This window comes from Trachinotus anak, unplaced genomic scaffold, assembly GCF_046630095.1.
Source record: "Trachinotus anak isolate AG129_WGS33_773 ecotype Australia unplaced genomic scaffold, CSIRO_AGI_Tana_v1 ptg000002l, whole genome shotgun sequence".
In the NCBI taxonomy this organism is placed as follows: Eukaryota; Metazoa; Chordata; class Actinopteri; order Carangiformes; family Carangidae; genus Trachinotus; species Trachinotus anak.
The window spans coordinates 17,664,089-17,687,178 of NW_027273853.1; the positions used below are offsets into that span (position 1 = coordinate 17,664,089).

The following is a 23,090-nucleotide window of genomic DNA, read 5'->3' on the forward strand; positions in this document are numbered from 1 at the left end:
ATATTCATCTTAGCACACTGGATATTTTCATGTGTAGTTGTCCACATTGTCAATACTTGTTTACAATTTATGAGCATTTTTCCAGGGTGACTAAATGCAGCAAGACCCTTCACACTGAGCTAATGTGAGAAGAGGTGGTTTCCTCCATGATGAACTGCTACAAAACTGATCCCATTATTTCCAGGCCTGTGCCTGGCAGCGACCGTAAAAGACATAAAGTCTTGGTGCTTAATCCTGTTAGTGCTGCAAACCTGACACCGCTTATTGGCTCCGTGGTAGTGTGTGAACATTCAGGACCTAACTGTTTGCCCTCTAAATAAACTGTACGGAATTAAATTATTACAGCCATACTGCCATTACAATGATATGGACTGTTTGCTGTAACAGGAACAAAACATGAGTTGAGAAATAAGTTTGTGTGGTCTGATAAAGTGAATTTGTATACATTATAAACCAATAAACCAACCAATAGAAATTTCAAAATGATTATGAATGAGTAAGATTATGTTAAGAGCATATTCCTGACTGTCATGAACATTGAAGAGGCAGTGAATAGTTTAGCATATCTATTTTAATTCTCCTTGATAGAGGGTGGGTGTTGATGACAGACAGAGTAAAGTTACTTGTCAGCCTGGGGGATCAGAAGTAGCTGTGGTTTAGCAGGTCTTTGTCAGGACTGGGATCAGGGGACCACAGCTAGAGGAGGGACACCAATGGTTTAAGGTGGTACCAGAGTGGAAATAGGACAGTACTCACTCTGGCATAGAGACCACATACTATGACTGCTGAATTGGCGATTTGTCAGATATGGTAGCTTGAAAGACAAAACAAAGGCCTATCAGCAGTCACTTTGAAACCATATCAAGGTCCTGTAAAGTCAGATTTTCACTGTTACTGTACAAGTGCTCTGAAATGAGAAAAGATCAGGGAAGGGTTTGTTTATTAATTCAAAGAGAACTGGAGGAGAACTGTTTGGTTAGAAGCAACAAAGAGGTTCTTGACCAACTGTTTTAAAACCACCCACTTTGATGCAGAAAATCACAACATCTCACTTGAAAATAAGTGTCCTATTGCAGAGGATAATGGACCAATCTGCATGGTAATGGATATATTTGGAACGGTAAGTGACGAGTTAGACAAAGCTGAAATGGGCTGTCATGGTTTGGTAATTGTGCTGGGGAAAGCATACAATTGCTTCACATAGAAAGATTAATATAGCATTCAAGAACAGGGAACTCTCAAAGACAAAAGAAGCTTGTCTGAGGATATTGACTCTTGGATAAATCAGGATTGTGAGATCTGGCATTCAGTTTGCCTCTTAAACTTTATTGTATGCTAACGGTTACAATACTGATACTTCCATGAAAAAAAAACAACATATTTTTTCAAGCCCTTGAAAAATGACACCAAATGTAAAAATGTAAATCCTTGCTTATGTTTAATACTTTACTGTATATGTTTTAAGAAAGTACTTTGGTACTTTGTTTGGGACTTGGGAATTTTTAATAAGTTGTGAAAATATTTCTAAAATTTGAACTTTGGACTTTATAATGTGATCATCATTGATATATGAGTATTATAAGTTCTATTTTCTTATTCTTTAATTGTGAATGATGTGAATCATAAGACAAAGCAATAGACCCACACACTGCATGATTGCAAAAATGCACAGTATATTTATAGTTGTATTTATGTATACATTGTCTCATGCAATCATTCAAGTACTAAAAGTCTAATGAAAGTGTGGGTAAATTGAATGGTATAAATGGAAAACATCTATAGCTATAGTATACTTAGGAAGGTTAAATTGGTATGCGCGAGCATGATGATGTGTTCACGCGGTCTGTCATGCTCAGACTGCTGTCAGTACTTGCACATCTAATCCCCATAATAATGTGTTTAACAATACATGACCTATACCCACCAGCAAGTACTTGGGTAAAAACCTTGAGGCTTAAAGTCGCACCAGACACGGAAGAATCTAATCTTTTTGTAACGTTACATTTCAAGGAACCAACTTGCAGCTTGAATAAAAGATGTTTGTGTTTAATTGTAGTGAAAATCTAATAATTTATCTCGTTGATCTGCCTCTAATAATACATAAAGTGTCCAAATGTTGACAGAATATAATATTATATCTTGCCTGTCTGTCTTAGACTCTGTGCATACTTGCATATGTTTCCAGTTTACATGAAATTGTCAACAACAGAATCAGATTCAGAAAAACTTATTGATCTCTGCAGGGAATTTGCTTTGTTTCAACATGCAGAAAGAGGAAGTAAATAAGTAAAAAGGTAAGAGCAACACAGCAGTGGTGGAAAGCCCTTTAACACAAAGATTGAAACTCAGCGGGTAGCAGATAAGATTCATCTAGTATTAGATGATTTTTCCTATTATATGAGTTAATGCACTGCTGTTGAGCTGTGAATTTAGTTTCAAATGCCTGCCTACCTCAGAGCCAAAGCAAAAGTGATACATAAATGTAACAAATGTATTCACATATTTTAGAAAAGTGTTTCCTCTATCACTGCCCGAGCCTGTAAGTGCCCTATATGGCTTTGTGTGCAAACCATTCATGTTTGCCTGTTTACCTGTTGCCTGCTTGTTTAATCATTTTTTTATGTTGTTTGTCTGTTCCCTTTGTTGCATGCCAATTGTAATCTTGTCATCAAGAAAACCGCCTTTCTTCTCTCTCTGCTGTGCCCTGGGGTCTATGCTTGTACCTACGCTCTCTACATGTGTAGCACATTTTCTGTTTGAAAGCAGATGTTGCCATGAAGAAAGCTATGAACTTCAAAAGTTGGGGTGAGCACTGACAGTGCAGAACGGGACTGATTGTGATTATAGTTTTGAGTATGTTGCTGTCTGTTTTCACTGGTGTGTGGGACATGTTATCATTATTGTGTCATCAGAATGAAATGATTGACTGAAAGTGAAAACTGTGCTCCCTGCAGATCCAAAAAAACTAATATTGTATATCATCTAAAAAAATAACCTGACTGCAGTTTTTTCTTATTCTTTGGATGGGCTATAACGTGGGACTAACACACTTTATGAAGTTATGATGGCAAAAATGGATCAATCAATTAAACAGTTTGTGAGATTCTAAGCATCAAAGGGCCTATTAAAAGACAAAAGTTTTCATTATATTTTGAATTTTTGAAGTGAATGTCCATATTTAATATAATTTGGGGTAAAAACTACAAAAAGCTTTCAGTAAATTATTCATGAATTGCTGATTTGCTGTCAAATTTAATCAAACAGACTCTAACTAAACATTCATAGATGCACTTTTAATTAGGTTGAATGATGTTCCTGCTGAGTGAGAACCTGTTTTATCATGATAGATCCCTGTTCTCTGTAGGCGTTCGTCACACACAATCTGAACCAAGCTGTGTTCAGTGCTTTCTGGCTTGTTGACAGACAGTTTTCCCACAGATAAATGGGCAATAAGATGATCGCCTGAAAATGTGATGCCAGTCTGATGCATTACGAAGAACAAATATATACCTTAGTGACACCTACCAAACTGCACACTGAGTGCTTTATTCACAAACTACACAAAATAATTTCAGTTGTATTTCAAACAAACTTAAAATTATGAACAAATCCAAACATACTGTAGTAATTTTACATACTTACATGTACACTTTTTCTGGAGGTCGTTATATGAGACTAAACATGAACACTTAAAATAAAACCAAACCCAAGTCTAAAAATGCATACAATAAGTTGAATATTTGATAACACAATATAATATAATACAGGCATATATTATGTTAATTAGTGGTAAATACTAACTGGTTTCTACAGTTTTTTAATTTAGGTAAAGTAAAAGAAAACAAGGCCATAGAAACAAGGAAGCAGAGGCAGTTAATGTCTTGAGGTGACATTTTTTTTTTTTTTATGCACTGGGCCAAAAACCTAAATTAATAGGCTACATGCATACACATAAATATTGATGTTCAGTCTCGTATTTTGCAGTTCTTATAGTCAAGTGGTATACGATTAACAATAACAGATGATTGGAACTCATTTAAAAAAGTCAAAGTTTTTCAGTTGGGAAATGCTCTAAAAGGAAATTACCAGATTTAATCTGCAGCTACATAATTATCCCCCCTCTGGTTACCAAAGTTGACTTGATAAACTAGTTTAATAGCTACCTAAGTACAAAGCCTAAGCCAAACAACATAGGCTACAGTGTCAACATTAGAATGCAAACAAATTCCATTTGAGTAGTAGAGCTGATGGGAGCAAAAAAACTGTGTGAGCCCCTGAACGCAAATATATATTTTAAAGCTTTTGTTGCTGTCTAGCTCAACTTCCAAACTAGAATTATTTTGTTCTAACAAAATAACTGTTTGCTAACGCACAACAAAACTAGCAAAAAAAGAATCCAGAAGTTACAGATTGGTGACAAGTTAAAGGAAAAACCTCAAAAAGGAGTGGAGAAAAAGGATGATCCCTTGGACCACCATAATCAAAACACCAAATGAGGGGATATCTTTTGAAGGAATGGGGCTCATACCACCAGTAGAGTGCAGTGAAATGAAGAATCAATGCCAAGGAGCATTGAAGCTGTTTTGGTGGCACGTGGAGGCTAACTTATTAGGATCAGTGGTCTCATGGCTTCTGCAGGGAAACATCATCTGTGAATTGAGCTCTCAGGGCCACTGTACTCCACATTAATATTGTTTAATATTGTGCACTGCAATATTGTTTTTCCTGCAGTTTTACAAGCATACTGACAACATGCTAGTGGTTCACTTAAGATCAGAGTACTTTGTGGTTGTACCTTTCATTTTAATTACTGTATGCAGCATTCCATGTTGTCCTTATACTCTGCATTTCCCCTATAGAGTATATATATATATATATATATATATATGGAGCACATTTAAATTAATCACAATGAGGTAAACATGGTTTGTATGGGTTTATTATCTTGGTGTAATATGAAATATGTAATAGTGATTTCTAGTATTATGGATTGCTTCTCTTGCTCATTGCAAGATAGTGTAGGTGCTTGGCACTGGATTGCCAATCAAGTGTATTATTGACATCAGAATAAATCCAATAAATACAAGCAAGCTTGTTTCCTTTTTACATCAGTTAACCTCTTGTTCATGTAACAGATTTTGTGTCATTGCTCTACTTTATGGCCATATTAAACTGAAATTATAAAAGGATATGAAGCAAATTTGACACCATGACCTCCTGTTGTTGATTTCTTGTTGTGTTTCTTAGTTTCACATTTCCTCTTATGATCTGCTGCATTGCAATATGTGTACATAAATACATGGTGTTGCAGAAGGCCATCTGCCTGCGTCCTCTCTGTGCATGATTTTTAAAAGCAGGGAAATTGGAATTGCTTAGATCTGTAATTAATTCACTCAGGTAATACAGAGCATGTGATCTGAGGATGTTCTTGGCAACCAATCACACACAGAGAGCTTCACATTTGGGACCCGATGTAATGTCTCATTTCTCTCTCCAACCTAATTACTCTTTATTTTACAAACAGGGCATCGTAAATAGCACTTACCCATTATTCTTTCTAATAACTGTGGTTCTCTCGCTCTTCTGCCCCCCAAAAGAGGGCAAGCATAGCAATTACGGGAAAATCAATTGACTTAATCATTGTGGTGGAGGGTGTTCTTATGAGACTGTTAAGGTTTGGACAGAACACTAAGAGGATGCAAAAGGTGTAGGGCACATTCTAGCCTCACCAAACATTACCATTACACAGCATGTCCAAAACCTGCAATAGAATAAAAAGTAAACAAGAATGTTTGCTGCCCTGGTTTGCAGAGATGCTTGTTTTCAGTAAAGTTAGTGCCATGGCACTTTAAATTTTAAGTATATATAATATTAAATCAAAGCATAGCAGCTGATGGCAAAGACAGGGGACTATAGCAATAATTGTCTGTTAATAATGTATATGTAAAAATAAATAGCTGTTGCTGCACTGCAATGTTGCTATATATTCATGAAATATATTTTATTAAAAAAAAAAAAAAAAAGGCAGCTCTGAGTACTCAGTGTTGGCAAAGTGAAAAGCTAGAGGTTGACAAGAGGTGGTTGAAATGTTATCACCAAGTAGTGAAATAATAGATTAAAATTAAATGTATTTCATTAGGTGGCATTAAACAATGTGAAATTGTTGGAATGAGCTTGGGAAGACCTGACTTAAGCAACACATGAAAGATGCCAGAAAATTGGCCTTTGGAACAATATCAGACACACTTTGTACTAAATGGGTTACTCTTGTAAAAATCAAGATCCTCTCAGAGTAGGACATGTTTTCCTGGATACAGACTAATCAGAGCTATGGCTGCTATGTTGGTATTTTATTACTTTTTGCTTGGTCCAGTGATACTTAAGCATAATTGACAGATACTTTTGGCGCTTTTTGCTAAAAGGTATGTTTTTAAATTCTTTGTACAAAAATGTTTGCCTCTTTGCCTAATGGATATAACATTCTGAGTCCTAATAGTATTAGTATTGGATGTTGAAGCCAAGAGGCACATCCTCCAATTAAGTGTTTTCCTGTTATGTCTAGACAATGTTGACAGTGTTCTCAGGCCATTATTGTGTGTCCTGTTGTTGAGTTCATCCTACTCTATCTGTCAAATGAGCAGTGCGAGCCAGGCGACTGAAGCTGAACGTCCACTGCTCCTGCTGCTGTAGGTGCTTGCTCTTGTTTGCAGCTCTGCCGAAAAGCTGCAGACACAAGCTGTTTTCAAGCCTGATGAGCAGCGGGGAGGCCTATCAGTGACACACTGATCAAGTGGCGTAGAGGACACACCAGGGACTGGCTGAAATGACCCACGCTATACCAACATTTTTACAAAGTTAATGAGCTGATACATGAAGGCACAGAGCATAAAAGGACATGCAGAATATTGGCAGGATTCGGTCAGGTAGTTATGATGGATTTTAATTGTGGGTACCATTCTTTTACACAGCTATTAAGATAGATATCGTGAGCCCATATCCTGTATTTTCACCAAATCTCCCCCCTGAATTATAAAATTTTTTCTGTCTCAGTCTGACATCTTTTTCATGCCTCAGAATGTACATTGAGAGTATAGTAAAACTAGAATATAAGACACAATTATGAGATAAGAAGAGAAAAAAAAGGAAGAAACTGTTAAATCATTTTTTAAAAAAGGGTATTCGGGACATGCCCACCTGGGAGAAGACCCCCAGGCAGACCCATAACATGCTGGAGGGATTACATTTTCCATCTGGCCGGGGAATGCCTTGGGATCTCCCAGGACGAGCTGGAGGTGGTGTCTGGGGAGAAGGAAGTATAGATTAGTTTTCTTAGCCTGTGACCTAGACCAAGATAAGAGGCAGAATTTTATTTTATGTTTATTAATGCTTTTTATGCTAAACTGCAATTATTTTTCTTTTACATTTTCTTTTACACCTTTGTTTTCTGCAGTTATTTAACACAATTTAATTATGTTTTTATTACTATTACCAGTTCTTTCCCCTATTAAAATAAATATAAGGGAGCGTAATGGTCTGTCAGTAATGGTGTTTTGAGCTGTGGTGAACCCTGTCTAAAAATTATGAATATTAAATATGATTTGAAGGAAATTTAACTGTGACCAGATTAAACTTTCTATTGGCGCATAGAGGATATTTAGTTAATTTACGTATTTAGCAAGTCACAAATATGTAGATTTTTATCATTTCAGTATAATTAGTTTTACATCAAATTGTCTAATCCTGCAGTACAATATCCACTTGTAGTGACTACAGCATCATTAAACTTTTTATGATTATGTTTAGACAGCATGTGGTTAAGGTTAGGGAAAGATCTTGGTCTGGTTTAATACAGAAAAAGTTCACAGTGAAGCCTAATCTTTCCCTAACCTCAACCTAAGGGCTTTTGTTGCCTGAACCCACAGATGGGACTCTGGTTTGACAGTTGTGTGTTTGGTAAGCCTGCCATCCACCCCAACCACCTCTTGCTGTTTGCACGGCCATTAATAAATGTAGGGCTTCATTCATATGCAAAATATACACAAATATATAGTTGCAGTTTAGTTGTATTGAAATGTAATTCATGGAGAATTGGCTTGCCTGTGGCGATGCAGTGGCTTGTAACCTGCCTAGTTGAAACACTGACCACAAATTTGATTGTTCCACCAAATACCAGTAGCATGCAGCAAAAACAATGTAAAAAAAAAAGTTACTTAAATACAGTGGAATAATTCAATCACGTGTTATAATCCTTAAGATTTGAGAAGATTTGTTGACAGTTGCGGTTCCTGGTGGTAAAGCAAGAGCAGTTTGATACTATGGGTCTTAGGATTCTGGAGGCAGCAAACTGCATCTCATGCATCTGTTTACAGTGCAACCAGACAAACATGCATCGGTTTTATGAAGAGATCAATCAATAATTGGGCTTTTTCCATCGTTCCACGAGCAACTGTGATCTGATTTCATGCTGTAGTTTTCCAGGCACAGTGAACTTGGTTGCCTTGCTGATATGTTGGAGGTTTGCTTCCTGTTGCCTGTAGCTCTTCATCTCACTGTGGCTTCTGCTTCTTGTTCCCATTACTCCCGACTACATATATAGAGAGGTATTTACAGAATGAAAATACACTAAATGGCTATTTCTATCATAAACAGTGTGAAAAACATGGTCTGATTTTGTGAAAATTGTAAAAATTAACACTATGAAGATAATAAGTGTTACTGTTACTGGAACAGCATTTTAATCACCTGCAGGTGTATTGGAGATCAGTGCTCCCTGTAAAATGAGATGAATAAATACCCACAAAGAGAAAAACACACAATTAAATCAGAACCAACTGACGTGAAGGCAAAGGTATGAGAATCAAGTCCAGATTGACACTATAGGATTTGAAATAACTGTAATACATTTTAAGAAGCCTCTGTAGGGTGTTTACAGCTAGGCTTCCTTATGTTTTTATTCAGAAGTGAAAACAGGGAGGATATTTCATGGGACTTCCAACCTTCAAAGAAGATCAAGCATAAAAAAATGCCTCAGTTATACAACTCAGTATGTGTTACCTAACTGAATTTAACAAAAGCCAGTCTGTAAACAAAAGCAAAGTATAACCAATTCAGCAAACAATATTTGCCATCATGTAGAAAATATGTGTTATATATTTGATATGTTTCACCCTACTACAAATCTATGAGTTTACATCGCTAAGGAGGATGTCATGTATTACTGATATTACATCACATTTTTCAACAAAAAAGAGTTCTGACACGACTTTTGATGTGTCACTTTTCATCCTGATAAACATATGCACTGAACTGTAAATCTTAGATGAGAGCAGCTACAGTACAGTGAAGCCGAAAACATAAACAGTGACAGTAAAGAAAGATTAATGGCACGAGAAATTTCTACTGAGTGAGACTATACAAGATAGGAGACTTATCTATAATACAGGGCTCTCAGTGTTGCGTGTTAACGTTAGTGTGCGACAGGTTGTCACAAGCCGATTGCAGAGAATGTGTAGATATTACATAATTTATTCTGTAAAACTTGTGCAATGCATAAATCATCTGCTTAAGTCGTAACATTACATCATGTAGGTTGTGTTTTGATTCAAGGCAGTGCAGTCTGCCAAATGATTAAACTTAATTTTGTGGGATGAACTACAGCCTCACTCTCAGGTCTTTTCCCCCAAATAAACTTGGCATACTGTATGAATCCCTCTCTTTCACTTGAGTGCTAATGGAAGAGATGAGTAAATCAATAATGCAACTAAGTATTTAAGATAATCCAATTCTAGGCACTACTTTGAGCCAGCATCTTCTTTGAGAGGCAGCAAAGCCTGCAACAAAGGCAAGAGGATATTTTCTCTTCTATGTTACAGCTTGGCAGAGTCTTGCAGAATGGAGCATGGGGAATTTTAATAGTGGATAAAAACCTTTTTCCAAACCTTTATATACCTTGTTACGAGGAATAACATAAGTAACTGATTTAACTTTTACTGAATGCCTAATTAGTATGAGACAAACTTTTTCTATGTAGATGTCTTGGTAAGGGTGGTAATGAAGATAGATGGAAAATAATAACATTTCATTATTGTATTGTACATATTGTTGGTTATTCTACACATCAATTACAGTATGTTGATGCTGAAATGCATTCTTAAGTCACCTGAACCTATTTGCTTTGAGAATCTTCTGAGGAAAACATACATACAGTACACTAATCTTTTTCCACTTTCTTGCTCTAAAGTTGAGCATTATGTTGTTTCATCTCAAATGCTTGCTTCATTAACATAATGCATTTCAAATACAGGCTTTTTATTAATACATATATTAGATACTGAGGGAGACAAAGAGCTTGCATTATAATTGTCTTTCTCTACATGCATGAATTCTGTATTTGAGACAAGGCCTCTGGGTGAGTGCTTGTTGCCATCCGTGGCTTTCTAGGGGACAGGGCATGTGAAAGAGAGGAGACCAAAAACAATAAAAAAAAAAAAATGGTTAAAGGTCATGGTTGCCTGTAGGTGGTTGTTTATGTGACACCACACCCTGTGGCAAGTGGTCAGATCGGAGTCTGTCTGACAAATCTCCCAGGCCAAGGCATTAGATCTCCCCATTTTCCACCTCCCAAGGATGAATGCACCAGCGAATGCTCAACTGATTTCCCCATTACAGCTGTTATTATCAAATGCAAAACAGCCTATGTGAATTGCTGGGCTGTTTTATGTATATTGAAAAGAGGTACAAATTCTGCACTATTGGAATAGGGTTTAAAAGTGTTTAGGGAACAGCTCTCTGCTGTCACACTCCATGCCCCAAGTGTATAGAAGTACAGCATTAGTTAAAGGCTTTTCATTGAAAGCCTGGTCATGAACAGCATTAGAGAATCAGTAGAATCCATTAAAATAAAGAGCACTACTTAAGACTAAATTAAATCTTGGCAGATCCATGACTCTTTTAACCACTGTGTTTGTTTAAGTTGTGTTTTGTTAAGATTGCCTTAAAACCTAAACTATCAATCAAAGCATAGATGAATGCTTCCCTGTAGGTCTATTTGCAACTGCTACCCAAATCATCCATATGTCTAGATTGGGTTTGCACTTCGAAACAAAACAAAAAGAATAGAAAACTGATGAAATTTGTATTTGATAATACAAAGGTACAAGGCTGGCAATAGCCAATTTTCCTGAACCAAAATCCAATTGGGCCAATTGTGCACAATGGCATTCAGTGGATGTGAGCGGTGACACCCACTGAAGCAAACAGCAGTAATTCAACATGAGATTAAGAAACATCGTGAACACATTTGCGCAAGAACCTGTGATCATGGGGCCCACTCTTATAGGGATTCATGAGCTCAGATCATGCATACAATTTTAAATAGTGAACATTTGTGGGTGTAAGTCTGTGCAAATAATCTAAATGTGTATATTTTCTAGTCCAGGACATCAAAGAGAAACCTCAGCTAATAGTTTCTTCATTTTACATGTGACCTCCACTGAAATACAAATGTTTTATGGAGACACTTCAGATTTCTGTGTGCATGTCAACATGTCATTGTGCTGCTTCAGCTTGAGAGCTGGATTGACACATCCACCTTAAGAATAATTACGCTGAGTATGTGATCAGGCCTTAACACTTAGACTATTGAGTACTGAGTATGGTTTTGTCTTTTGGCTGAGCTCTGCAGGTAGCATCAACTTGACACAGCAACTGTGTTTATAAGATGCAAGATAAAATGTCATTGCCTATGTAGCTCTTCTTTACTTCCACTTTCTGTCAAGAATCCAGCAAGTGGCTCAATTACCTGTCTGTCAGTCTAGTTGCGCCATTGTAAATAATAATTGAAAGTGTAATATTTTTCTAAGTTTGTATGCTTACCATAGGATAAATTGTATTTCACTAGGTTCCATTTTATCTATAATTTGAAACACAAATAATACCTCTTTATTTGGAAACAAATAATTGCGGCTGTTGACATGTTTATTCAGAAGGTGCAGAACAAATATAATACATTCACACAGAAGGTGAGGAAATTGCAGCAAAGCTAATGAACCAACCAGCCAATCAGTTAGATGTCATTTTTGTTTAGCACACACATACTGTAAGACCATATTTTTACTGTGATTTTTTTGTATTTTCTTGATGTTTCTTTAAACTTTTTTTAAGTGGCTCACTTAGTCAGACTTTGTTTTATTCAACTCTGTGTGAATGCTCTATGAGTTCATTGTTCTACATTCAGGAGTCCAAATCTGGGCATCTGTGTGTGTGTTTATGTGATCACACATGAGTGTGCTAAGGAACTGATGGGTGAGTCAGGCTGAGAGACCAGTCAGGCATGATTAGGTGATGTGAAGCTTGGGTCAAGGTTAACGTCTTCTATCAGGCGTGGCTTAAATTGCAGAGAAACCCTCAGCCAGTCTTTGCCAACATGGAGTAGACAGTGAGATCCCCCCCCTAACATGAGCTTGGTTTCATCCATTTTTCATGAGACAGAATGGCAGAGGGAGGAGGGCATGCCAAGCTTGCAATAATTAGTCAGCCAAATCAAGGCAAAATTCACCCCTGTTCTTATACAGTGCTTCTATCCCTGCCTGAGTCTTGAGTGAGTTTTATAGAGCTAAGTGAGGTGGTACATTCACTATATCAAAGGAAGGTCTGTGGTAGAAAATAGAAAATAAGAGAACATTTGCATACATGAATTTCAATATATGAGTAATATACTCAAGTCTTTATACTTATTTTTAACATCCCAGATTTTTGCTCGGTGTTCTGTGTGAAAATTAGCAATTTATGAGAAAAAAATAAATGGAGTGGGATGCTTCTGTGCAAGCGAGAGACAGGGAGAGAGAGAGTGAGAGACAGAGAGACCCACGCAAAAGGTCTTTGCAAAGCAGAAGCTGTCAACCAGGGATTAGTAGAATGAGCAGAAAACCAACAATAGGCAGCAGCTTATATACTTTAGAAGACAGGATTTCAATTTTAATCCACTATAAATGAGAAGAAAAAGCATAAAATACAATCGCCACTAGTGGGCCTAAATATCCATGAAGCTTATATTAAAAATGGGAAAGATGTACAGAACAATTGGGAGAGAAAAGGAAGAAATTGGAGGCTAATCAAAGTGGGAAAAACTCTAACACAAGGAAATGTGATGGGCAAGTAGAGAAACGCTGACTGAGGAACATCATTTAAAAGAGTAATTCCCTGAAGTGTCCATTACACCTTAATATCCAAAACTTCACTCTGGCAGTATTGTGGGAACAAAAAACCATGACATAAAAAGCAGTGGCTCTTCCAGGTCCTGGCAAAAGAAAGACTCAGGAGGCCAGTGATGAATTATAGGCTGAAATCCATCTTATATTCCACATAGCCTAAACACATGTCCCTTTCAATTTTCAAACTCACAGGACAAGCCTCCTTTCTTCCTATTTTTTGCATCAGCCATAGGCTCTATTAGCCTTTTGTTCTCAAATAAAAACCTTATACCACTGCCATCTGCTCACTAGCCTAATAATTCACAGAGAGCTGCAGCAATACCAAAAACTTCTGCTAGAGAAAGTGAAGAAACGGAAAAGATGTGGAGACAGAAGCAAGAGCATTAGGAATAACTCCATATCAAATGTAAAACACTGTATGCATGTAATAGATTAAATTTAGCACTTTTCTATCCTGCGGAGAAGTCTGTTTTAATTATTTAAATCTACATTACTATTAAATCCTCATGTTTTGTTTGCATTATGATTAGCTTGCCAACAGAGGACCAACCACGGACCACTAAAAGATGAAACAATCTGCCTACATGGAGCCACTTATAAACCACTACCCCCATGGACGTATTTAGGAATACTGGATACTGTGTTCAAAAACGTTGCCCAATTCATTCCTATGAAAGTTGCTCACATGGGCGCATATGCTTAAAAAAGCCTCCACGGTCTTCATAAGTACTTCTCCAGCTGAGCCAATTGAGAGGATGCACATCTGAGACTTCTGCTGGCCAGGCTGGCTGATTTCCTGTTGGTTCACTACACACATGGATGGGGGAAAAAATAACTTAATCATCTAATAATATGTGATGAAGTGTTCTAGGCTTTCCATAAAAAGAGCAAATTTGTGGATACTAATTTATTAATGATTGTATCTAGGAACAAGAATTACCACCTTGTGGTTGTATGCCTCCACCAACCAGCCAAGTTTCAGGAAATACGGTCACTATCTCCCCTTCTTGAGTTACAGTGTTGAATTATGGCCAGAAGTGTTTGTGTGGAACATTGTGATGTCTCAGTGAAGTTGACATTTGACCATTTGGATAAAATGTCATAACTTAATTTTATCCTTATAGACATTTGAGTTAAATTAGGGCTTAATTAGAGTATGAATTTGTGAGTTATGGCCAAAAACATGTTTTGTGAAGACCTTGACCTTTGACCTATGACCACCAAAATCTAATCAGTTTATCCTTGAGTTCAAATGAATGTTTCTGCCAAATTTTCACAAGTGTCCTCAAGGCGTTACTGAGATATTGCGTTTGGAAGAATGGCATGTACAAACAGAAGGAAAACCAAAAAACATAATGCCTGATTGTCGCTGTTGTTGTCACTGTCACTGTCGCTGTCACTGTCACTGGCGTGGAGGCATAAAAACGTTCTTGTGCATCATGTGATGAATGAAGTTACAGTGCCCCATGCAGTCACTGCACTAAAATGCTTCACAGCCCAGTACGCTGGCTACTCCACTTATTTCTTTCTAGCTTGCTACTACAGTTCCTGGTGAAAATTTCACTTTTCCAACTGCTTTAAATTTTGCTGAATGTTTGCTGCTTTAAATCTCAAGCTAGCAAGTGGTTTTTGTGGGTTTAACAAACTTCTCCACACTGCACTGCCCAGACTGTAGAGGTAAGGCAGAATCAGTATGTTCATGTTTTCTTTTTTCTAACTTTTCTGTTATAACCAATTACAGACTAGTGTGTTGAGGCTAAATTACTTCTACATTAACACCAACAACATTCATCGGTCGGAGAGGGCAGCTGCTGACCATGATTAACCCAAACATTCTGCTCTCACTGTGCTGTCAGATTCAATTACATGACAGGGGTTAATTGGTTGATTTGTTCTTTTGGATTGTGTTACAATTTGGAAACTTCTCAATTTACTGTTTTACCCGTAAATAAAACCTGAATTGCTTACAATAAGAGGGGAGCAGACTGACCAAAGCCAGGAAAAGACACTTGCTGTTTTCACCAGCAGTCTGTTACAGAGTCCAGTCCTGCAGCTACAGGTGAGTCAAACCTGTTCCACCCTAGGGTGGGGAAACAGAAAAAGCATGTTAGGTTGGAGAAGGGTCATGCTTTCATGTTTTCCACATTTTACCTGTGTAACACTATCAGTTTTAAAATGCCTGTCCGCAAGAGAAGCTCACATCATATTTAATGCAGTTTAATGCAGTTCTGCAATAAGCCAGGTCAAGTGGACCTGAAGATACCTGGGAAATACATATAACAGAAAATTTAAACAAAACGTTAAACAATCTATAACCACAAACCTGATGCTGAGCCCCCTTCCAGCTCTAGTCCCCCTGAGTCTCTCAAGGTCATCTTTACTGTAAAGTTTTCAATAGGTTTCAATTCCACAAAAAGTTTTAGGAGAAAGATATTCCAATACTGTATTTGTACGGCATCATAAGGTGACGCACAGCCGCAGATAGCTTTATAACAGCATGACATCAAGACTTTAGAATTGACATGGAAAACACCCCCGCTTTCAACTAAAATTTGTTTTCTGACATAAGTCAGCTTTGGAGCAGGGACGCACCTCAGCATAGACGGGCATATCAGGTTCCATTAATGTCACTGTGAGTGCTAAACCACTTACTCCTTCCTTGCCTATTTGCTTTGGAATTGTGTAAAAATTCTCCAGCCTTGCTTTTAAAGTCTCAGTGTGAGAGCATCTGTATTCAGAAGCGTCAGTATGTAGACAGATCAAGTTTTCAAAGTGACTTTAAACTAATTCTGTCCTAAAACAGTGTACAGCCTCTTTTGATAAATGCTCAAGTAGAATCCTCTCCTATCGAGCAGATATGAGGATTCACTTTTTACCCAGGCTGCACACTATCTTCATTGCCTTTATACCTTTTAAAGCTACAATTTATTTTACAAACTTTTTTTTGCATGAATTATGCTTTATATAGAACCATTGACTGTGGTGATACAACTGTGTGTTAAAATGTGTGAAACTGAGTCAGATGAACTGTTGATGCTAATCATTATTAATTCGCAGAAAATGCCAAATATTTCATCTGTAAGCATTTCCTGCTGTTTCCATACAGATCACAGTCAGTCTTGGTGCTTTTATCTCAAGCATGACCACTGAAGGGCATCAACCTGACAGCAGGGATGGCCAACACAGACATGGGAGCTGTGGCTAATGGTACATCAGACCTTGGACAACTTAAAGAAAGTAAATGACATTTGACCCTTTTTACGGGATGGAAAAGAAAGTGGGAAAATATACAGTATTATTATTAAGTACTGAGACAGAAGAAAGAGAGGGAAGGTTAATTCCTGCTCAACCCAGCCTGAAGACAGCACGCATTACAAGGGTGCACTCTAAGCACATGGGAGACAAATTGGATTCAAACTCCCATCTTTCAATAAGTCACTCGAATGGGCCTTTCACTTGCTATATAAATCACTTGTGAACACAGGGAGAGAGAAGGCTGAGCAGATGCTTATAGTCTGCCTCCAGATACAGGCAATTGCAGAGAACCAAATAAGTGTGCTGACACCTGTACTGTGTATACCTGAGAAGGCTTTTCAGTGCAAAGAGTCTCATGAATCTGGACTCTGACTAACTAACAAGCTCATATTTATTGGTTTCATGTGAGTAGGTTTCCTGCATCCCCTATAACTATTCTCTTCTCATTCTGTTCTCATTTTCTGTCACTTGTTATTACCCATGCAGTTATTGAAGTCTGACAGACGCTAAATCCAAAAGCACCATTTAGAGAGTTGCAAATGAGATGTGTTGTCTCTCTACAAGTAACTCAAACAAAACAATATTTTTTTGTGTGTGGGTGTTTTATAATGTGTCTATAATGTGCTAGCTTTTCTGAGTCGATGGTTAAGCTAAGGTATTGATTCAGATTAGCTCACTTTAGCTCAGTTGCAGACAGATAATTAGATTTACTTTCAATGTCAATGTCAAGATCTGCCTTCAGTAATTGGTTTCTCTTTACTGCAAGATCACTGGTCTCATCAGTTAAGGTGCTATGAAAAATGTGTACCTGAAAAAGCTTTGTTTTTTTTTTTTGTTTTTTTTTTTTTTTTTTATTTCAAAGCTGCTTCATCATTATTTTTATGTTAACCACAGATTAAGTATCTATGCATAATGTGAAAGGTGTCACTCGAAGTGACAAAACCAACTTTGCAGTTAACCTCTGTAGGGAGCCTTTTACTGTCTTTTAACATATTATTTTGGTCTTATGGCCTGCACCTTTATTGTCTTGGTTCCATTTCACGGCTCTGATCAGCATCTTTTTCGGCTACACTAGGCAGTTTGAAAAACTGGATGTATGTTACTTGCCCAGCACTACAGCAGCCAGACGCAGTTAATGACTAGCTGGTGAACATGGTGGAGCCTTTCTTTGCCAAAGAGCCAGATATATTTCCTTCTAGAGTTGGTGTAGAACAGAATAGAGCTAAAGGAGAAAGAATATTGAACTAATGTTTGTCTGGTGGGCAGAACAAACATGACTCCAAATGAATGCAGATGTTGCTCAGGGTCTGCTTGATGCATAAATAAGCTACTGTTTGTTCACTGTATCAATTTTGCAAGGTGATAAAACACCACTGTTGGGTTTATAGCTTGTTTTGCTTCCACCAAGTGACCAAAAAAATAAATCCATGCAGGTCTCAATTTTACTTTTTATAAAATAACACATTAACAAGTTTTTAATGAAATAAGATGAGTATAAAAAACACATAAGCAAATTTCTTCACAAAGGGTATTTAATGAAGTAATAAGACCGTTTCTTGTGCAGCATGCATACGTGTATTATTCCTAAATGTGTTTTGTGCAGTATAAAGCTACTGTCCACTCAAGAAAACTGGAAAAAAGAAAATCTTTAAAAAAGTCATATGATTGTTACATGCAGTTGCAACAATTAATTGCATACAGATGATAGGAAAACTTTATAAGCAGTGTGATTGTGTTTAAAAATGTATGAATTACCCTAGCTCTTTCATACAGCAACATCCAAAACTCTCTTTTGAGCTGATCCCTTTAGGCTTCACATCCACTGTCAGCGGAATCAATCATCATCATCATCATCATCACCATTTTCTTTTGGCCTTTATAGATACCACTGTGATTATCAAGAAGCAGATCTACCTTGTACAAGTGCTAGATAGTGATCCTTTGGGTTAACAAAAAGAGCCATGCAGTATTAAAAGATAGTGTCTGTGCAGCCAGTTACTGCTTTCACTGCAATCACTGTGTTGCAGCCTTTGTTACAAGGCACACACTCCTCTAATCAAGACTTCTACTTGTCATTGACAGTTTAAGTACGTTTGCTTTCTCAGCAGCATACAGTACGTCAATAAGTCCCATTTTCTTTAGCTAAAATGTGATTCAGCAGGGCTGATTGCTGATAGCTTATGCCCTAAAGCTGTGGCTGATGGTCTATTATAAAGACACAGGCTCCCTGAGGAATCTACATAACCCGGGGTCTCTCCTCCTGAGAGAAAGAAAAAAATGCAATTATATGTCCATTCAGTGATGTACAATTCTTTTTTTTTTCTGCAGAGAATGGATCTGTTTTCTGCTTCACCATATGTGACAACATCAAAAGACATGCCAATAGGTGGCTCTGCTGGAGGCATTTTCCTTTCATTTTCACTATTGATTCTTTAAGAAGAATCAATAGGAAGGTCTTTTCAGAGATACTAGAAGTCAGACCTTAAGGCCTCTAAAATTATTTCTTTGTAAAGCACTTTACAAAAATGCTATATAATAGTTTATTATTATTATTATTATTATTATTATTGTATTCCATACTCCACTATATTATATTGTATCACACTGTACTGCACTGAAACATATGTAGTCATTCATAAAGGTAAATTACACAAAATATATTTTTGTTCAAATGTAATTCTCAAATAATATTTCATAGAACTGCACAATGGGTATAAATTGTTGAGATCATAGAATGCGAATTACTTGAAGAATTTTAGTTTAAAACAATAAAAAACAAATTAAATTATCAACAGAATGTGAAGAAATTACAGTTTTGGCGTTATGTCAAATACGTCTAGGTGTTGTGTTGCAGAGAGTTAGCGTGCTAACCGGCTAGCTCCGTCTCCGTCTCATCCTGTATCGAAATACCACTTTGTACCTCAAGTGGCGATTGTGAGTTACTGTACTGTCCAGTCAGTTATCAGTCCAACAAGCTAACGTTAGCTCAATGTGAGGGTAAGGGTTGAAACATGGTTGCAACTGCCTGTGAGTGCGGTCCTGGAACATGCACACAGCATGTTCTCATGCACACCCCGAATGCCAGATACACAGAGAGGACCGACTATGGCAGGAGGAGGGAACAAAGATTACATTTCCTTCTTTCTTACGATAGGGGTGGACACTCCAACTTTCTGGTAAAGGCTGCTCGCTATTTGTTTGGAGTATGAATTCGACAGTTTGATATTGTCATCGTGTTGTGTGTAGGTATGGGTGAGGGGGAGGCCAGAAGCAGGTATTAGAATAAATAAAGTTATTGGGTGATTTGTTATAAACATTTTTACATGTCTTCTGTTGATAATTCTCTGGAGTTGTTCAGTGTTATTTTAGGTTGTGGTGTTATTCATACTGAACCTGGTTTGTGGGGATTCTGTCTGTGAGTGTTAAATTAATTGAGAAGTAACACTGGCAAATTGTTGTCTTTTATTCAGCCTTAAATTAACACTGACAGTTTTGCTTGTTGAACAAACGCTTGACTCAAGGGCCTGGATGTTTATTTAAATTAGACAATTTGTCATTTCATATTCATAAAATTAGAAAATTTCCAAAAACATGTTGTTGCCTTGTTTTATGGGGAATACTGTGTAGACTGTAAGAGATTTTCAGCTTGTCTGTCAATACTCTAATAATAAAACTCTAATGCAAGACTGAAAATGTATAGGTAACATTTAGAAGGGAGCTAGTAATAAATTACACCTCAAAGTGAATCATATACTACCTGGTACACACATTGTAAATTATGGTCTGTCAACTCATAGCATTGTTAACACATTTAGTAATCATAAATGTATACTTATAATGTAGTTCAATTTGTAAATCTGGAGCCAGATTTGAAATGTAGTGAGTAAGGATCCTCTGCTTTATGGAAGTCATTTTCCACACTCAATCTCAAATCCTCATGCAACTATTTATTACTTTTGTCCAACCTTTGGCACAAACAGATTGGCACTGAGCAATATTCTGGGCTCTATTTTAACTGTCCAAAACGCATGGTCTAAAGCGCATGGCGCAAGTGCATTTAGGGTGTGTCCATATCACTTTTGCCATTTTAACAGCGGAAAAAACAGTACTTTTAATTCGTCATGTTAATGTTAAGTTAATGTTAAGGAATTTTTTTTGGGGTGTAACATGCAATAAACCAAAGCAGAGTGTCATCTCCCATTCCCTTTAAAAGTCAGGCATGCCTGCACCTTGGCTGATTGCTATTAAAATGGTGTCATTTGGTGCAAGTTGATTACACATTGTGACTGACCAGTGAGCCCAGTCCTGGCACATGCAAGCAGCAGATCTGTGCACCCTGGGGGGGAAAGGAAGGGCTGAGCGAATCAATGCACTGCATACAGCTCTACAGTGAAGCAACACCACAAATGACAATGTTAGATACATCTTGTATTATACGGTGAGAAGCGTAAATAATTTCTTGGTTCATTATAAAACTGTGGTAGGTAAAAAACAGACTCTGCTTGTGCATAATAGGCAGTGTATCTATGTTGTGCGCCCACCTATGTGGGCACATATTGACAATGTGCAAGTAAATACTGCACCATTGACTTTAGACCAAATTTTTGTTGGTCAATTGAGCAATCACTTTCAGCTGTCTCAAGATATCAGTGCACCAACAATGCGCCTGACCACACCTCATTGTAAGATAAACACACCAATGGGTGATCAGATGAGTGAAAGTGTATTTACTGTTTAAACAATGTGGGTCCTGGATGGGAACATGACATCTGCTCAGGTCTGAAACTAGCAAAGTCACTTGCATTGCGCTTGGCGCCGGGTGTAAGGTAAAGCCCTTTTTATGTTATTTACATTATTATTATTATTGCATGAGAAATGAGGATGACCCAGTTCTTACCATAGAAATTATATACACATACTTAATAAAGTGATTATATAGACCTTTACTAACTGCTTGTTTGGACTGCAACACATACATTAATTCATATACAGTAAGTAATATTAGCATTGGTCAGTGGAAATCACGCATTTCAGGTGGAATGCAGGATTCATTTTGTCAGGTAGCGTTCTTAGAATAAGAATGAAAAACTATTACTGGTGACTGAATTGTGGAAAAACTACTGAATTGTGGTGGAGAAATGCATGCACTGTGTTTAAAGAGGAAAAAAAATGTGTAAGTATAATGCTACTAGAGTGTTTATAGTTTATAAGCAATGCTCTCTCATGCATTCTTTTGTAAATTTTCATTCCTGCTGTTGTCCTATAGTGGATCATGCTATCCTCACATACGCACTGTGCAGCCATCAACCCACCACCCACTCATGCTAGGCTGAGCTAAAAACAAACAAACCCTCTTCTGCATTGAAGCCAAGTAAACTGCTGACTGGTTATGCACCAGTCCGTGCTTTACTGTGCTCTGTGGAGCAGACAGATGAAACAAAGGTAATAAGACAACATGGGTATCTAACAACGTTTGAGACCTGCTGCAGGAAAGAAAAATCTGTTGAATAATGTGTGTTAAATCTTTCTAACAGCTTATGCCAAGTAGGCTTCAGCACAACAGAAACATTTTACTCCTTGTTGCAAGTTTAGTTTTATACCAAACTCCATAAATCCTACACAACCAACATTTTTACTTCTTATTGCTATATTTAACAACGTCTGAACAAGATTCACTTCATAGTACTGAAAAACTGTTTCTGTTGCTGTTTTCTTATGGGAGATTAGTTTTGGTGTCAACACATACTGTAAAGGCAGTCATGGCATGCAAAGAAAGAGCACGATGGGTGAGTTGAGCAAAACATACAGATGAGTTATTAATATTTTTCCACGTTTTCCTGTTTGAGTATATCCATCAAATATGACAGAATGCCTTGGTCAGTCAACCAGTTAACAGCCTGCTCCTGTTTACCCAGGCTAAGATCTTTTTATTAGACCAGACTCTGCAGGTTCATGGTATTTCTCCTCTGCAGATACTGCTAGTACCTCATTACAGCCAGGGCTCCAGCCACTGTGAAATTCCCCTGAGGAGGGAGGCACTGAAGCAGAGGCAAGGCGAGCCCAAGATATTATTGGGTGAATAAAGACCCTGTAGCTCTGGGATCATCATGTAACAAGATATTTTATGCTCTCATTAAAAAGAAAAAAGAAGTGCAGCATTTGAGATCAATCATTTTTGTTGTTTTTTGCTAATTTTGTTGTCTTATCCGTTATTGCTTATCACCACTCAGCAGTTTTGTGTTTTGTAATGCAACACTCTTAACAGCAGCATGACAAATGAACAACATTTAATAGACTCTCTGAGATCAGAATATTCAGCAAAATAGTGTGTTTGGCCTCTGTGTGTAAAGTCGTGTTTTATGCTAACTTTTGATCGGCCTATACAGTAACTTCAAGAATAACCTCAATGAGAAGCACTACAACTATTTTACATTTTACAACACATCACTCAGCCAGCCCTTCACATGTAATCTAAAATTAATTCATTCCACATGCTCTTACTGTATCCCTCTGATTTATACCTGGACGCTCCAAAACAAGTTTAGAGCAGCTTTCGTGCTACAAAACCAACATATCTGTCTTCAATCCAAACAGTCAAGACAAAGAAATTTGACCCCCCCCTCA

At 37.4% G+C, this 23,090-nt stretch overlaps 1 long non-coding RNA gene across 1 annotated transcript; it reads left to right on the top strand.

The window, feature by feature from the left end:
• Nucleotides 1-20,686: 20,686 nt before the first annotated feature.
• On the top strand, nt 20,687-22,812 carry LOC139627190 (uncharacterized). The gene is made up of 3 exons (XR_011692515.1): nt 20,687-21,292; nt 22,194-22,252; nt 22,439-22,812. It is a non-coding gene; the product is annotated as an uncharacterized lncRNA (long non-coding RNA).
• Nucleotides 22,813-23,090: the final 278 nt, after the last annotated feature.